Source organism: Rhinolophus ferrumequinum, chromosome 14 (assembly GCF_004115265.2).
Source record: "Rhinolophus ferrumequinum isolate MPI-CBG mRhiFer1 chromosome 14, mRhiFer1_v1.p, whole genome shotgun sequence".
Lineage (NCBI taxonomy): Eukaryota > Metazoa > Chordata > Mammalia > Chiroptera > Rhinolophidae > Rhinolophus > Rhinolophus ferrumequinum.
In genome coordinates, this window is record NC_046297.1 from 37511394 (window position 1) to 37528932 (window position 17539).

The 17539-nt window shown below is 41.0% G+C and overlaps 1 pseudogene; it reads right to left on the bottom strand.

The window, feature by feature from the left end:
• Positions 1–13762: 13762 nt before the first annotated feature.
• Positions 13763–17539, bottom strand: part of LOC117033715 (tigger transposable element-derived protein 1-like) — a 36000-nt pseudogene continuing 32223 nt past the window's right edge.

Sequence of the window (17539 nt, forward strand, 5' to 3'; positions counted from 1 at the left end):
TTAATCCATTTACATTTCAAGTGATTATTGATAGGTACATAGATATTGCCATTTTTAAATTTGTAGTTAGGTTGTTTTGATCTTTCTTCTATTTACAGAAGTCCTTTTAGTATTTCTTGCAATGCTGGCTTGGTGGTGATAAATTCCTTTAGCTTATTTTTTTCTGGAAAGCTCTTTATCTCTCCATCAACTTTAAATGATAGCCTTGCTGGATAAAGCAATCTAGGTTGTAGGCCTTTGTTTTCCATCACTTTAAGTATCTCCTGCCACTCCCTCCTGGCCTTCAATGTTTCTGTAGAAAAATCATTTGATAGTCTTATGGGAGTTCCCTTGTATGTAATCCTCCGTCTTTCTCTTGCTGCTTTTAGGATTCTCTCTTTGTCTTTAAGCTTTGCCATTTTAACTATAATGTGTCTTGGTATGGACCTGTTTGGGTTAATCCTGGTTGGAACTCTCTGCACTTCCTGGACTTGTATGTTGGTTTCCTTCATCAGGTTGGGGAAGTTTTCAGACATTATTACTTCAAATATGTTCTCAATCCCTTGCTTGCTCTCTTCACCTTCTGGTATTCCTATGATGCGCATATTGATGTTATCCCAGAGGTCTCTTAAGCCATCCTCATTGTTTTTTATTCTTTTTTCTTTCTGTTGTTCCGTTTGGGTGATCTCTGCTACCTTGTCTTCTAAGTCGCTGATTCGATCCTCTGCTTCATCTAGCCTGCTGGTAATTCCTTCAAGTGAGTTCTTAATTTCGGTAATTGTGTTCTTTAGTTCCAACTGGTTTTTCGTTATGATTTCTACATCCTTCTTTATGTTTTCTCTAAGCTTATTTGTTATGATTTCTACATCCTTCTTTATGTCTTCTCTAAGCTCCTTAAACATTCTTATCACCAGTGTTCTGAACTCTGTCTCTGAGAGGTTGGTTACGTCTGCTTCATTTGGTTCCAGTTGTGGAGGCTTCTTCTGTTCTTTTATTTGGGACGTGTATCTTTGTTTCCCCATTCTGGCTGACTGTGTTTATTTTGATATATTAGGTAGATCCCCTAGAGTTCTTAGTTCTTGCTAGGTTATCTTATGTAGTATGTGTCCTTTATATTTGACTCCCACCACGTCGTCCTCCTCTGCGTGTGCTCCAAAGGTGAGTCTTGTGTAGTGTACACTGTCCCATTCAAGAAGATCTTTAATTGCTTCCCGCTAGTGAGCAGGTGGGGTCAACTCCTGGGCTGACCCGCCGTGAGACTTGGCTCTGCCCCCCGCAGGGCACTCTGCTGCGTGAGGGTTGACCACCCCAATGTGATTTGGCCTCTATGGGCTCCAGAGCCTGCAGAGAACCCCCTCTAGGTGTGTGACCTGCAGGTCAAACCCGGCTGCACTCCGATTTGGTCTGGAGTTGTCCCCCGGATATGCCGAGTCCCGTGCCACCCAAGCTGGGCCCCGGCAGGGAAGTCCCAGAACAAGGCAAATCACCAAGCACAGCAGCAACGACAACAGCAAAGGAAAAAAAAAAAAAAAAAAAACAGCCGATAACCCCCGCTCGACACAGGCAAAGATATCAAAGATACAAGACAAAGCAAAACAAAACCAAGCAAAGCAAAACAAAGCAAAACAAAAAGCAGCGACCGTCTCGGCCTGAGCCCACCAAGCAATGACCAGGTTGTCCTCTGCTGTACCAAAGAGCCCCCTGCTTATTGCGCAGGCAGAGCCGGTCACCTGGTGCCCAGAGAGACTTTGGGACTGCAGACTTAAATGCGTGGGCCTGAGGGGTCTGGATGATAGTCTCCACAAAGTCAGTGCAGCTTCTGCCCTTGTCCGCACGTATGCACACCGAGAGTAGCACCACCAGCCCTTTGTCCAGAGTTCCAGAGTCCTAGGGCACTCCTTCAGTGTGTGTGTATGGGTGCGGGCGGGAGATTTCTGATCTGCTGACCGTGACTCACAAGCTGGGCCCCGGCAGGGCAGTTTCAGAACAAAGCAAATCACCAAGCACAACAGCAACAACAACAACAAAGAAAAATATCAAATACGTTCACATGCAAAACCACCTGATAACCCCCACTCGACAGAGGCAAAGATATCAAAGATATAAAGACAAAGCAAAACATAACAAAACAAAGCAATACAAAAAGCAGCGACAGTCTCGGCCTAAGCCCACCAAGCAATGTCCAGGTTGTTCTCTGCTGTACCAAAGAGCCCCCTGCTTATTGCGCAGGCAGAGCCGGTCACCTGGTGCCCAGAGAGACTTTGGGACTGCAGACTTAAATGCGTGAGCCTGAGGGGTCTGGATGATAGTTTTTACAATATCAGTGCAGTTTCTGCCCTTGCCTGCACAAATGCACACTGAGAGTGGCACCACCAGATATGTGACCAATACTCTTGAGTCTTAAGGCACCTCTCCAGTGTGTGTGTGTGAGTGCGGGCGGGAGATTTCTGATCTGCTGAAAGCCAAGAGCTGCGCCTGCCTCACTGCTGATCTCCGGGTGTGTCTCTGCAGCTGCACCCACCCCACCCTAGGCAAGCCAGGAAGGGTGGGGGCTGGGGATGGAGGGGTCTTCACTCTCCCAGCCCAGCCGCGCGTCGCCCTCTTCCCGCAGGCCAGAAAAGGTGGTGGCTGGGGGTGGAGGCGTCTCTTCTCTCCTAGCGCAGCCAAAATCACGCACACTACCCAGTCTGCCTGGGTCAGGGTTGCCCGTCAGGCTTCCCAAAGCCTGAGCCTTAGAAACCACTCCTCGGTTCAGGGGCCGGTTTAAGTCTCTGGAAGGGCGGAGTAAGATTGGAAGAGCGGGGCGGGGGAGGGGCCCAGGTATGGAGTCTGTGCTCCTTGTTCACAGTAGGGCGCCCTGGCCAGTTTCCCGGTGGGAGAAATCAGCCGTGGGACGCAGGGAAAGAGCCCACATCCTGGTCCCCGCGCTTTCCGTTCCGCCTGGGATCCCGTGCGTGCCCGGCACAGCGGTTTTCGGTTTTCGCCCCCGCCAGCTGAGGCTCCGTTGGGGGCTGGGCTCTCCCGCCGCTGCCGGCCAGGCGCTCTCACGCCGCTCCTCTTTTTCCTTTCCTTGCTCGCCCAATTAGCGTACCTTCAAGTATTTCTTAGCTTCAAGTAATCCACGAATCTCCCCACTATTCTGTGTGGTGAGCGAAAATTTCTTTGATGGGTTATAGGTCCCGTTTGCAACAAGATCTGGAGGAGAACTCAGAAAGTGCGCCCTGCTGCCGCCATTCCTATGACGTCCTCTCTCGCATGTCTATTCTTAATGCCAAACTCCTATGGTGTGTGGGTTGAGGACTTACAAGGTATATCCTTTCATTGGTTGAGAAATAAAATGGACTGCCTCAAGAAAGTAGATGCTTCTTCCTGAAGCCAAATGGAGTTACAATAGGGCCAATTCATGGGCTTTGATGAAAGTGGGATTTCTGGGCATCTGCATTAATAATCTCCAAGTGGTATGTTCAGAAAAAAATTGATGAAGACTCTTCTTCCTTCCGTATTGCCAAAGTTATAAGTAGATTTTTTCTTTTATTTTTCTTTTATTTATGTTGTTTGTTTGTTTTATAGATCTGTGAGTGAAAGATATGGAGTTCTTAGTATAGATATAAATCTAAAGAATTTTTCAGTCAAATCATCCCTATTTCTTGCCTTTTCTTGTTTAAAAAAAATCACAGTAACATTGAGTAATAAAGTATTTGTACCTCCAATGGTACTCTGAAATTTTTCCAAGCTCTGAACTGTGATTTGAGAACTGCTTCCCTGACCCCACACACATTCTTTCAAGACTTAGACTGTACAGACAGAAAGAGCTTTGTTTATAAACGTGCTCTGGTCATTCTTTATGTCTTCTCCCATTCTAATGGCCTGCCTCCGTCTTTTATACCCAATGTGATTGACTGTGATGATGCCCAATTACAGTGTTTCCTTTCAAATGCATTTGGAGCACCAAGAAACAGGTCTCTTCAGTTTTCTAATAGAGATGTTACAAAAAGTGGGCTTGCCAGAATGTGTTTTGACAAAATACAGGACATAAAGACTGCAAACCATCTTGTGCTCTGTTCATTCCCTCATTACAATTACATAAATTATCTCCAGGGGCTGGAAACACCCACATGTGGACAGATGAAGGAAATATTGTTGGGGAACTAGCCAGGAGAATCATCAATGCACATCTGTAGGGCTGTCCAGGGCCCCTGGCTCATGTGGATATACACTGGCACTGGCACTGCACTCTCACATCTCAGTTAAACGGGCCATTGAATGTCCTGCTGCCTACTGTACTGACTGTGAAACTGAGGGCCCAGAAGGTTAGTTCATGTATCTAACTTCATACAAGCTATTTAGAAATGAAGATGAGGGGACTAAGTCCTGGGCTATATCCTCATTAGCCAAGTAGACCTTGGGTAATATCACTGTCTGGCTTTTCTCAGAAAGAATGTTACCACTAAGAAGTCTTCAACTTGATTTAGAATAGAGCCTCCTACACCCTGTCAAGTCTACCATCCTGTACCTTATGCTGCTATTCTACTGTAGGGAAAAAAAAAAAAAAAAAGCATGAAGAAAAGGAAGAATTTTATGTTCTCTTGTCTTCTGGTCATTCTTGATTCAGTCATTCACAATCTTCAAGCTTTATATGTGATGCTTGTTTTGACCAGGTAGATGAATGACTTCTTTAGCTGCTAATGCAATTATTATTATTATTGTTGTTGTTGTTGTTGTTGTTGTTTTAATTTTGCATGGGATGCAAGGAAGAGAGAATATTTATTGTGATAATCCAATGAAGATGTTTGGGGAAGACCACATCTGTAGTACCATAAACTACCTTCCCAGTGCCTTTGAAACACCAACTCACTTATCACTAACCAGTTTCCTTAAGAACAGAGCTTCTCTTCTGTCCTTCTCCCATCAGCTTGCCAAAAAGCATTATATTGCCACAGCTAGCTGTATATGGGAGGGGATAAAAGTGTGCATTAATTATACTCTGAAGCCTGTCTTAAATTCACTGCAGTAAATCTGGATGGGGAGATTAAACAGCATTTAAGAACATTTTCCAAAAAATAATAGCTAGAGTATAAAATAATGGTTTGTGTAGGACAGAAATAAGACAATATAGGTTGACTCTGATTTATATATGTTTCTTGTTGAGCCACCACTCCTCAAGGGAAGGAATGGATCTTCATTTATACAACTGTCCTCAGAAACTGCTCACAGAGTGTATCTGCTGAATAACACCATTGCCTGGTGGACCACGTCATGAACTGGACTATTTTAGGGGTACCCTGGGAGCATAGCAATTATGAGAGTTTGAAGAAAGAAGTGACAAGTAGTTGACAAGGAAGAGACTGAGAATGTGAGAGAAAATTACAAATATCGGAGCCAAGAGTTGAACAAATTTTGGGTGACCATGCAATTTATTGTCAAAACTGAGATTCTTTTGAGAGATGAAGGGGACACTATAAATATTATGCCAGGACAGCAGGCATAAACTGGAACTATCCTGGCAAATTAACATGTGTGGTCACCTAAGTTCTTTGTCAAGGAAACTTAATATTATAAAGTATATCTATTAGTGTCATGAATTAATGACAAGGTCAGGAAGAGCTACTGCATTAGTTTGCTAGGGCTGCTAAAACAAAGTACCACAAACTGAGAGGCTTCAACAACAAAAACTTATTTTCTCACAGTCTGGAGGCTAGAAGTATGAGATCAAGGTGTCAGCATGGTTAATTCCTTCTGTAGTCTCTTCCTTGAATTGTAGATGGCTGTCTTCTCCATGTGTTTTTACATGGCCTTCCCATTGCACATGCCTGTGTCTAAATTTCCTTTTCCTACAAGGACACCAGTCTTATTGTGTAGGGCTTACCTTAATGAACTCATTTTAACTTAATTACCTCTTTAAAGACCCTACCCACAAATACATCACATTCTGACTATTTAGAGGTTAGGACTTCAACACATGAATTCTTGGGGTTGGAGGGGGGACATAATTCAGCCTATAACAGGTACTAATTCCTAAACAAAGACCAAAGTGTATAAAAGCATTTTGTACTATTACAAGTGGCAAGATTTCATTCTTTTGATGGTCAAGTAATATTCTATTGCATATATGTAGCACATCTTTTTTATCCAATCATCTACTGATGGGCACTTTGGTTGTTTCCATATTTGGGCTATTAAAAATAGTGCTGCAATGAATATAGGGGTGCGTATATCTTTTTGAATTAGTATTTTGGATTTCCTGCAACAACACGGATGGGCCTAGAGGGTATTATACTAAGTGAAATAAATCAAACTGAGAAAGACAAATTCCATATGATCTCATTTATATGTGAAATCTAAAGAACAAAATAAACAAACAAACAAAACAGAAACACACTCATGGAAACAGAGAGCAAACTGATGGTTGCCAAAGGGGAGGGGGTTTGGAAGGCTGGGTAAGAAAGGCGAAGGGATTAAGAAGTATAAATTGGTAGTTACAAAAGAGTCACGGGGATGGAAAGTACAGTATGGAAAATATTGTCAATAATATTGTAAAAACTATGTATAGTGTCAAATAGACTTATCAGGTGAATCACTTCATAAATTATACAAATGTCTAACCACTATGCTGTACACCTGAAACTAATATAAAATAATATTGAATGCTACAGCATAGGGAATATAGTAAATAATATTATAATATTGTAATAATCACATACAGTGTCAGATGGGTAATAGATTTATTGGGGTTATCACTATCTATTGGGGTATATAAATGTCTGATCACTGTTTTGTTTTGCACATCTGAAATAAATGTTTACAAAAATATAAATTGGTAGTTACAAAAGAGTCATGGGGATGTAAAGTACAGCATAGAGAATATAGTCAATAATGTTGCAACAACTATATACAATGACAGGTGGGTCCTAGACTAATGGGAGGGCAGTCACTGCAGAAATTATATAAATGTGATTATATAAGTAAGTTATATAAATGTCTAACCACTATGATGTACACCTGAAACTAATATAAAATCATATTGACTATCAACTGTAATAAATAAATAAATAAATAAATAAATAAATAAATAAATAAATAAATAAATAAATGCAGTTCATGCATCTGGGTTCTTCAGAAGGTCAAGAATGCCACGACCTGAGATTCTTAGACTCACCAGCCTCCTGTGGTCACATGCCAGCATAGCAGATAAAGAAATGTTTCATAATTAAGAGCAAGAATGATGTTTAAAATATTTACCTGATATGCTACAGGCATTGACAAATCAGTCTGAAAATCAGCCACCACAAAGCTGCAGCAAGCAACTGTGTCTGGGGCTAACATTTAGTTGAAGAATTATGAGGAAGTCTTGCTGACAAGGTTAGTCCCAGGGCAAAGGCTGGAGGAATTAAAGCAGCAGGAGTACTCTGGTGCTGAAGGAAACAGCTATTTACTAACTATGTAAATATTCCCATATTTTAATAACCAGTGCCACTAACTGTTAAAATATGAGTGGCTGTATATATCGGCTATTGTTAAGGGAAAGGAAATTTGAGTCTTACCACTCATGAGCTATATAGTTTTGTCTAATTATGTCACCTCTCTAGGCTTTAGTTTATTAATCTCTGTGAAACTGCCTGTCCACTAGGCTAAGGTACCTGAAGGTTTGAGGCATTGCCATTGTCATGTTGGCTGTTTTTCTTTCAGTTTACTAGCACGAAAGTTCCACTTTCCAAGGGTCAGAATGGTATCAATTTCTTTTCATTTTTTTTTCTTTTTCCCTTCCATTCTTGTTGCTCAGAAATTATCTGGGAGAGTAATGGAGATCTCCCTCACATAATCAGAGTCACTTCTTTTAGCTTGACACCATGAATTTAGCTTTTGAAAGTGACCTGTTGATGCCTTGAAAATTTCTTTGAGAATGAAAACTCAGAAAGATTTTAATGGACCAGGGGGTGGGGAAATTAATCTCATTCAAGACCCAATTACGTGGCCATTTAAAATCTCTTCAACAACAATTATGTACTAACAATTTTGCATGTGTCTAGCTTGAACTGTGCTCAATTCCTTGGGTTCCTTCTTTTTGTGATCTGGGTATTAGATTTTCCAAATATAAAAAGAAGAAATAAGTGATAGGCAGCATATGGGGCATTGTATTAAAGGCTAGCTATACTGGCTGGGCTATGGTGAAATTCAGTAACTCCGCAGCTTGGAAGCAGCTCATCTAGAAAATATTTTCACCACTACAAGTTATGTCTCTCAGAAAATGATAATTTATTCACTAATTCTACCATAATCCAAAAAAGAAATATAAGGAAGTATTCCTGAAGTACCAGTGTTCCTGAGTGAAATAGCAGAATTTTGTGTTTTCACAGTGTTTAAAATCAAAGCAGAGTCTCCTCCCTGGAAACAGGAGAATGAACTGATAACTTTTAAAAGTTCTATCTAGCTTTAGATGATGAAGATTAAAATGAATGAAGACAGTAAAAGCCAAGAATTCTGTGTGAGCAAGGAATGAGTGTCAATCCTTAAAACAAAACAAAACAAGAAAACCCTCCTGTTTTCCTTCCTAGATTTATTGTAAAGCCATTTGCAGGAAATTTGGGAAAACCCAAGAATGAGAGATCATTTGTGTAGTAAATAACTCCAACCATAGGCCAGACATGTATCTCACCCCAGCCTGACAGAGGGATTGAGAAACCCAACAAGCAAAGAGGGGATTATGTTGTATTGGAGCTGAATCTCAGAATAAAATATGGCTGGCAGCATCTTCATATGTTGCCTCTAACATGGAGGATGGAAAGTGGGGAAGATAATGACCACCAACAGTGTCAAGAAAAATGTAACTAAATATGGCAACTCCAAGAAGATAGATGGGATGTAGAGTCCCAAAGCACTCAGATTCACTTTAGAGTTTACAGGTGATGATTCCCTTTGATTCATAGCTGCAGTTCTTAAGTGCAAAAAAAGTTAGTTAGCTAGAGATGGGATGCAAACAGAAAGAAAGGCTTCTCCAGCTGGGAAAACAAAAGATGTTTGAGATGATGTTGATGAAAGCTTTTTTAAAGTGAGAGGTACAGAGAGAGTGTAAAGGGAAGGCAGCTGGAGCCTTTCCAGGTCGGTTAATGATGCATGGCGCTGCTGACACAGCAGTTTATCCAGCCAGTGAGAGAGAGAGCTGCCTTGGGAACCTGCCCTTTTTCTTAGGGTTGGACCCTAACAGTCCAGGTCAAGGGAGGCTTTACCAATTTGTGTATAAGGCTTTCTTGCGCTCTAATTTAAATGCTTACTACTGGGACATACTTAACTAAAACTTAGCTTAGTTTTTCCCAGTTTAGACTTCATTCCCCTCAGCAAGTTTTTGTTTCTAAGATCAGAAATCAACAGGGAAGAGGATGCTAGTCTTGGTTATAAAATGAAATTAAACGCCTCCACATTTTCATCCCGTTTCATGGATGCTTTGCTCATGAGGCTGAGAAAAACCCAAACTGGATGTAAAATACTTACCCACTTGGTGATTATTTACCCATCTCAGGGAACTGTAGGTTTTGGTAGTTATGTCTACCAGGTTGTAAGGTTGTACCTGTGTGATCTGAAATGTAAAATATTGTGCCTTGTAACATACCGAATTTTAATCTCCCTTTTTTTCATGTTTTTTTCTCCAACTGAGGCAAGATGACATGTATTACAAAGTCAGCATCTGTGATAGTCTTATAATTTATAAATTCAAGTTGCAGACCCCATATCACCTTCTCTCTATCATTACTAAGTGACCTCTAACCCCTGCTTTCTAGCATGGGAATTCTAGCATGGGAAACTCACTGTCTCTGGAAGTAGTTCATTCCATCATCAGATATTAGTATAAGATGGACCCTAAATTTGGCTAAGGTTCTTTCTAGGTGACAACAATAAGGCTAATACGTTGATATCCAAAGGCTACGCTCATCTAAATCCACACTGCAGAAACTGCCCTCCTGTTTGTGATCTATATCTACAGCTAAGCTCTTCCCATGCCATTGAGTTACACGGAGAAACAATTCAGTGTTTGGAGTTGGTGATAAAGCCTTACCTCAAGCACAATGGATTGAGTTTAGACATAGGGAAGAATTCCCTCATATGAACATTTTTACACATTGGAACAGTTATTGTCAGGAGCAGTAGAGTATGGAGAATGTCCTTTTCTAAATATTATTTACCAAGTCTAATATCTCTGTGAGAATGCTTCATGTGGTCATACCTGAGAGAAAGGAATGGTCTAGTTTTCTCTCCTCCATTTGGTCAGGTACTTCCCAAACAATGGCAAGATGGTTTTAGAGATTGGCCCATTTCAGAGGTCAGCGAACTACAGACCACAGACCAGATCTGTTTCATTGCCTATTTCTTTAAGGTTTATGAACTAAGAATGCTTTTTATACATTTTTAATGGTTGAAACAAATCAAAAGGTTTTTTTTTTTTTATTTTATTAAATTTATTGGGTTGATATAGTGTGGGGACAGAGCCCCAGAAAGCAGTTTCCAGGCTCTCGGCCTCACATGGAAAGGTGCTGGCTCGAGTAGTAGATGGCCATCAGCTATGACTAGTTGGCCATCAGCTGTTACCAGTTAGCCATTAGCCACCAATATAACTGCCGTGGCTAAGCTAGCAGGCGGCGGAGTGCAGGTTGCAGATTGCAGAGAAGTGGACGGCAGGTTGCATAGTGTGGCTCCTGCTTCCTGTGTCTCCAACCCAGCCACCAGCGAGAATGTAGTGGTATGACTCCCCTATCTTTGGCTCCGTGGGTGTTCCTTTTTGGCCTCACCATGTCCTTATGCGTTCTTACATGGGGAGCAGGAGCTGAGACCCCGCATGACACCCTGCATGACAAAAGTGAACCAAGAAATGTCTCATCTCCCAAATAGAAATATGCACCCCATAGATTAGGTGTATTTTCAAGCACTCAGAATGAGAAAATTTGTGCAACCAAATATAAATGAGAACAATGCAACACCCATATGCTTATTCATTAAATCACTCACTCATTTTTTTCTGTCACTTTCTTTTTGAAGCCTTCTTTAATTTATTGGGTTAGACAAAGTCACTGCCTCTTCATTATGCTCATGGTTTTTCACATTTGGCTTCCTTTCAATGCCTGTGCTTCATTATATAATATTTTAATGACTTGCTCTTAGTGGCACACTTCAGCCTCTAGAGGGAGTTCAAGTCCCCACACCCTGAACTGGAAGAGTTTTGCTGTGATACTAGGTGGGTCAAGAACACAATTTGGACCAAAGTCTCTGGAGTGGAGCATTTGGTGGGATGAGTAATGAGATTCAAAGTTCTTGCTCCTGCTCAGAGTGCCCATGAGGACCCCATCTCCTTATAGATCTCTCTTGTCCTCTTAGCTTTCTTAGAAAAGCCCTTTAAAAATTGTTTCACTTTCTTTTTCTCTCCCTGTACATGTACCTGCTTTTATAGTCTAGGCAAAAGGATTTCCCAGATCAAATGCATTCTAAACTAGCACATAAGGAAAAGGCACTAGATAGACATTTCATAAAAGGCTCCAATTAGTAATAAGTGACAAAATAAATACGGATATTGCAGCATTCACAGACTCATGACCTAATCTCACCACCAGAGAAAATCCATTTCTGTTCCCAATGCCTCCTCTCCATTCCTAAAGAAGGCAGCTCCTTTATTCTTGGGAGCAAGGCAAGTTGATTGACCTAATGAGGTATGGTGAGAGGAGACTGCAGGAACGGAGGCAGGAAGAAGAGAAAAGCTTTGTTGGCTGGAGGGGAGGCTCCGGACCAGCTACATGAACAAGGGAAATGGATGGTAGAGGAGAGGGGGTTTGAAGAAGCATTTCTGTGGATCTGCTAAATGTTCCTTACAGTATGAACACTGAAACTGTTGTATGAACACTATTTTACTCTTGGCTTTGAATTTGTTACTGAGACACAAGAATGTTCTGAGACTGAACTACATGGGTCTCCAGGTTAACTTGAACTACACAGAAATGTCCATTTGTCTGTACAGTCCCTTTTGCACATTTCCTTTGAAACCCATAGAAGATTGTTGGCTTAGGTGCAGGTTTTGGAGGCTTGCTCCACTCATGATGAATATCTGGCATAGTCCAGCAGATTTCCCACTATTTTCTTTGGGATGGCATTTTTGTAATTAGTCGGGAGTTTATTTGTGTTATAAGATATGAATCTAAAGGATTTACCTCAATTTGGTATCCACTTATTCTGATGGCATGTATTAAATAATCTTGAATTTCCACATATTCTAAGGGAAAACTAGTGGAAGGAGTGGCAAAACTTTATAGTTCTATACCCAGCCTCTGACCCTAATAGACTATATGACTTTGGACAAGTCCCTTTGCTTTGAAAGCCATCACTTTATGCTGTCTAAAATGAGTGGATTAGATTAAGTTGTCTTCCAGAATTAATATTTGATGATTCCCTGAAAAAATTATGATACTGACTGGGATAAGATGGGAGCTCCATGAACACTCATCTGGAATGCGGTGATCCACCACTTTGGCTGTTGCTGTTTGCATTTCTCACATACTTACAAACATCTTTGGCCACACAGCCATGCTGATCTAGCATATTTACTTCATTTAGAAAGGCTGCACAGGATATTCCTGGCTGACATGAATGGTGCCTAATGAGCTGTAAATAACTTTTGACCACTTGACCTCGGTCATGTTGATATGACCCCCATCAGTTCTCCTCAACTGTGGAATCATGTGGATGCCCACAAACCACTTCATAAATGAAAAGAGTATCTCCCCTAATTGTGGAGAGGAAGTGTGGTAATGTGGAGCAGTGACAAGTCACGCATTTTGTGAATGCGTGACTTGATTGGTTGCCATAGTAAATCACCCACGGCTCAGCTCTGTCACTTTCTACCTTTGAGCTAAAAGACCCTAAGAGCCATAACTTTGAATTACTTGAATTACTTGCCCAAGCATAAATTTAGCCTCATTCTGTACCCTCCACACTCACCCTCACCCAGAAGCATTTTTTAATATGTCTGCATATTAAAATGTTACATCTTCTTCCTGCTTTCCAGTCAAAGCCATTTTTCCTATCACCCTAAACAACTCAATATTTTTCTTTCCTTGGAGTGTTTGCTTAGAACCCAGTTTCCCTGGAAAAGTTATTCTGTATTATGATAACAACCACTATTATTACTACTACTACTACTACTACAACTACTACTACTGCTACTACTACTACTACGGTCACCACCACCATCATCACCATGAGCTGAGTTCCTGCTATGTAATTGACACCACATTATGTTCTCTGTAAACCTCTTCTCATCATGCAGTCAGGCTGCCTGAGTCTGAATATTATCTCTGCCACTTGCTATCAGCACGACTTTGCTTAAGTGTCTCAACCTCTTTGTGTCTCAGTTACTTCATCTGGGAATTGGGAATATTAGTAGCACATATTTCATTGGGTTTTTGTGAGGTTTAAAGGTGAAGTATATAGAACCATGCCTGGCACATAGTAATTTTCCCATAAATGTTAAGCAAAAATTATACAGGCATACCTCAGAGATATTGTGGGTTCAGTTCCAGACTAGTATAATAAAGCAAATATCACCACAAAGCAAGTCACATGAATTTTTTGGTTTCCCAGTGCATATAAAAGTTATGTTTACACTACGCAGGAGTCTATTAAGTGTGCAATAGCATTATGTCTAAAAAAAAAAAACCAACATAAATACTTTAATTAAAAAATTACTTTATTGTTCTTGAATGTCAACTGTAATTGAAAAAAAACTGTATTGATTAAAAAATGCTAACCATCATATGAGCTTTCGGTGAGTCATTACTTTTGCTGGTGGAGGATCTTGTCTCAATGTTGATGCTGCTGACTGATCATGGTGGTGGTTGCTGAAGGTTAGGGTGGCTATGGCAATTTCTTAAAATAAGGCAATAATGAAGTTGGCCACATCAATTGCTTCTTCCTTCCACAAACAATTTCTCTGTAGCATGCAATGCTGTTTGATAGCGGTTTATCCACAGTGGAACTTCCTCCAAAATTCTAGTCAATCTTCTCAAAACCTGCCACTATTTTATCAACTAAGTTTATATGATATTCTAAATCCTTTGCTGTCATTTCAACAATCTTCAAATCATCTTCACCAGGAGTAGATTCCATCTCAAGAAACACTTTCTTTGCTCATCCATAAGAAGCAACTCTACACCCATTTAAGTTTTATCATGAGATTGCAGTCACATCTTCAGGCTCCACTTCTAGTTCTCTTGCTGTTTCTACTATATCTGCAGTTACTTCCTCCACAGAAGTCTTGAACCTCTCAAAGTCATCCATGAGGGTTGAAATCAACTTCTTCCAAACTCCTGTTAATGTTGATATTTTGGGCTCTTTCCATAAATCACAAATATTCTTAATGACATCTAGAATGGTGAATACTTTCCAGAAGGTTTTCAATTTACTTTGCCCAGGTCTGTCACAGGAATCACTATCTAAGGCAGCTATAGACTCACAAAATGTGTTTCTTAAATAATAAGCCTTGAAAGTTGAAATTACCCCTCGATTCATGGACTGCAGAATGGATGTTGTGTTAGCAGGCATGAAAACAACATTAATCTCATTGTATACATCTCCATCAGAGATCTTGGGTAACCAGGTGCATTGTCAACGAGCAGTAATATTTTGAAGAGAATCTTTTTTTCTAAACAATAGGTGTAAACAATGGGCTTAAAATATCAAGTATACCATGATTAAACAGATATAGCGCCATTCAGGTTTTGTTGTTCTCTTTATAGAACACAGGTGGAGTAGGTATAGCAAAATTCTTAAGAGCCCTAGGATTTTCAGAATGGTAACTGTGCCCTGGCTTCAACTTAAAGTCACCGGCTGCATTTGCCCCTAACAAAGGAGGCAGCCGGTTCTTTGAAGCTTTGATATCAGGTATTGACTTCTCTTTAGCTATGCAAGTTCTATACGGTATCTTCTTCCAGTATAAGGCTCTTCTTTCTACATTGAAAATCTGTTGTTTAATGTAGCCACCTTCATTAGTTATTTAGCTAGTTCTTCTGGAAAACTTGCTGCAGTTTTTACATCAGCACTTGCTTCTTCACCTTGCACTTTTATATTATGGAGATGGCTGCTTTCTTTAAACCTCGTGAACCAACTTCTGGTAACTCTACTGTTTCCTTCAGCAGCTTCCTCACCTCTCTCAGCCTTCATAGAATTGAAGAGAATTAGGGCTTTCCTCTGGGTTAAGCTTTGGCGTAAGGGAGTGTTGTGGCTGGTTTGATCTATCCAGACAACTAAAACTTTCTCCATATCAACAATGTCTGTTTCGCTTTCTTATCATTTGTGTGTTAATGGAAGGAACACCTTTAATTTCCTTCAGAACTTTTCCTTTGTATTCACAACTTGGCTAATTATTTGGCACAAGAGGTGTAGCTTGTCAGCCTGTCTTAGCTTTTGACAAGGCTTCCTCACTAAGATTAATCATTTCTAGTTTTTGATTTCAAGTGAGAGATGTGCAACTCTTCCTTTTACTTGAATACTTAAAGGCCACTGTAGGGTTATCAGTTGGTCTAATTTCAATATTGCTGTGTCTTAGGGAATAAGGAGGCCCAAAGACAGGGAAAAGATGGTGGAAAGGCTGGTCAGTGGAATAGCCAAAGACACATATTTATGGATTAACTTGGACATCTTTATGGACAAAGTTCTTGGCACCCTAAAACAATTACAATAGTAACATCAAACATCACTAATCACAGATCAAAATGATGGAGTAAGTAAATGTTATGCTTGCATCTTCTTATGATCACATCAAAATTACAACTAAACATTGAGAATCACCTGAAGTCTAACTGACAGTTCTACAACTGAGGACATACAGAAGAAGCTACCTCAAGACTGGTAAGAGAGGCAGAGATGCAAAATGGGCTAGCGTCACACCCACTTGTGGTGTTTAAAAATCAGGAGAGATATCTCGGCTTCAGAGGTCCCTACAGAGGAGCAAGGGGTACCCTCCACAACAGTCTCTCCAACCCAGGGTTCCAGTGTCGAAAAGAGAAGTCCCCACAACTTCTGGCTGTCAAAACCAGCAGAGATTGAGTTTGACCAAGGGCAGCTGGAGTCCCAGGTGTTTCTCTTAAAAGGACACTACACGGACTTTCTCACTGATGGACTCACTTGCTCTCAGCTCTAGCACTGGGGCAGCAGGCTCACAAGGTGCCAAGGATGTATGGGAAAGAACTGAATTGTCTGCCTTTAGGGTGAAAGCTGGAGAAGCAGCTTTTTCCCCAGAAAGAATTGTTGGTAGAATCCATTAATTCTTTAATGAGAAATCCCAGCTCCTGGCATGCAGATGGAAGTGGCCACCATATCTGAGTCTCCATCAACCTGTCTGACACTGTTCCCCTTGCCCTGGTGATTCCCTGAGATCCCCCCATACCCAACTTGCAGGGACACCCAAGCCAATTCTAGTGGCTATTCCATACAAATGGCCTGTCTTGGCTATAGACTTTACTAAAATCTCTCAAAGGTTCACAACAAACAAACAAGAAGCATTTGGTCTTGGCATGGCCCATACCTTGTGCTGAGCAGCCCCAAGCCCTGCACTAGTAGCAGCATGCCTCAGTTCATGTCTTGGTCTCTCAAAGTCACCTCCAAGCCCAGTGCAGGTGGCTGCTATCTGTGGATTGCTTTGTGGTTCATGCCAGGTGGCTCCAGGCAGGGCAAAGTCTTAGGCTAAAGTTGGCCTGCAGCAGGGCTCCACTCGGATGGTCCTAAGACCAGCATGCTGGATGGCTGGCTTCAGACCAAGCCAGAGAATTACTTAGCTGCCTTTGAGGGCAAACACACCCAAAGGGCAGATTGGGCAGGCACTAGAGCCCTGCTAAAGCAAATTCTACTCAGTTGGGTCAGTTCCTGCACACAACTCCTCCACCGTAGTCAATCCTAACAATTAATCAGCCTGAGGGTCAATCCCTCCCATTGGCATGAAAACAGCAGACAAGACTCATCTACAACAGGAAGGTACATACAACCCATATAAGGGACATACCTGGAACACCCAGCTCAGGTCACCAGGGAGACTGTACCCCACAGACCACCTACTACATAAGGTCACTCTACCAAGACCAGGAGACATAGAGGCTTTACCTAACACATAGGAACAAACACAGGAAGGCACTCAAAAAAGGAAGACAAAGAAACATGTCCCTATAAAAGAACAGAACAAACCTCCAGAAAAAGAACTAAACAAAATGGAGACATGTAATCTACCAGATGCAGAGTTCAAAACACTCACTGGTTATAAGGATGCTCAGTGATCTCAGTGAGAACTTCAACAAAGAGATAGAAAACACTAAAATGGAGATAGAAAACATTAAAAAGAACCAGTCAGAAATGAAAACTACAAAAACTGTAATAAAGAATGGAGAGAATCAACAATAGATTAGATGAAGCAGAGGATCAAATCAACAATTTAAGTTAACAGAAAACAGCAAATCAGAACAGCAAAAGAAAAAAAGAATTTTTTTAAAAAAATAGGAAAGGTAGGGAGGGGATGAAGGAGAAGGTGAAGGGATTAGAA